The 1,133-nt window shown below is 34.6% G+C and overlaps 1 long non-coding RNA gene across 1 annotated transcript; it reads left to right on the top strand.

Moving 5' to 3' along the window:
* The first annotated feature begins 228 nt into the window (after positions 1 to 228).
* On the top strand, positions 229 to 1,133 carry LOC110443986. Its single transcript, XR_002462169.1, has 2 exons — positions 229 to 428; positions 1,088 to 1,133. It is a non-coding gene; the product is annotated as an uncharacterized LOC110443986 (long non-coding RNA).

Raw genomic sequence — 1,133 nt, 5'->3', positions numbered from 1 at the left:
AGTTTGCTTTCTTTGAGTGTTGGATGTTGCATACAAAAGTCTAGCTTTCTATAAATGAGAAAGATTATTTTGGAGAGTGAGCAATTTTGCATTCGTAACAATCTCCAATTAGCCTATGGATCTTGTGACTGACCACAGATGGTTGGTAACAACCCAGTCATACATGCTGTTGTATCCAAATTGTAACATTTTCGTGTAATAGCTAACTACAAACAAACAGTACAATACTTTCATTTCATTTGTTGACAGAAATCAGATGGCTCAAAATGGAATAGAAGAAATGGATCAAGCGGCAGAGGAACAACTTTTGGCAGACACAATGGACACCAATGAATCAAAAAATGAAAACCCAAAAAATCATCAGAAACTTTTAGACTATGGTATTAATGTTAAAGTTGCTGATGAACTCCAGAAAATGTGTAGCCAAGGTATGTGAATGAGAAAGCTTTAAAAAAGAAAAACACCTTGACTAACATAATTAATAATACTAGGGTGGGAACAGTTAACCAATTATCCAGTTGCAGTTTGTCCATATCAGAAACCAATTCCAGGAACTGAAAAAGTGTTCAAATTGTACAATTTTGGCTGTTGGAAATGTCGTTTCTGACTGTTGTTTGAAAGATCATAAAAGCACACAAGATCAGTATACAAAACCTTCCATGAAGCTAGTGCTTAAAAATTTGTGCAGTGTTTGTTCACATTGACAAAGCAATACAACATGTTATTCACAATGGTATTAATCTCTTTGAAGTGATGCACCGAAACATATGCACACAACAGGGATAATCCTGGATCATTGACCCCTCCATGTTCCAATTTTCTTTTAATTTTACATATAATGATTTCCCTTCATTTTGAAATTGACTAAAACTGTAGGCTGAAAATGGCCCACTGCTCTCAAATTCAAGGATTTTCCCTGCACAAGGTTGGCAAAACAAGTGATGTGAAGTAGAATCTTAATTATCATAAGGAAAACCTGATGTCATTAGTTCATGGAAATCTCTTTCCAGTTAAAATCTTCTGTTCATCTGACTAGCAAATTTCTTACCTGATTATTATGTTGCTGGAAATTAATATATTTTTATAGATAAACTTGACCATGACGAACTTGATGAAAGAGCGCTGGATGCTCT

This window comes from Mizuhopecten yessoensis, unplaced genomic scaffold (assembly GCF_002113885.1).
Source record: "Mizuhopecten yessoensis strain PY_sf001 unplaced genomic scaffold, ASM211388v2 hete_35912708, whole genome shotgun sequence".
NCBI classification, from domain to species: domain Eukaryota; kingdom Metazoa; phylum Mollusca; class Bivalvia; order Pectinida; family Pectinidae; genus Mizuhopecten; species Mizuhopecten yessoensis.
The sequence above is the reverse complement of the archived record's forward strand: the minus strand, read 5'-3'. Positions and strand labels throughout refer to the sequence as shown.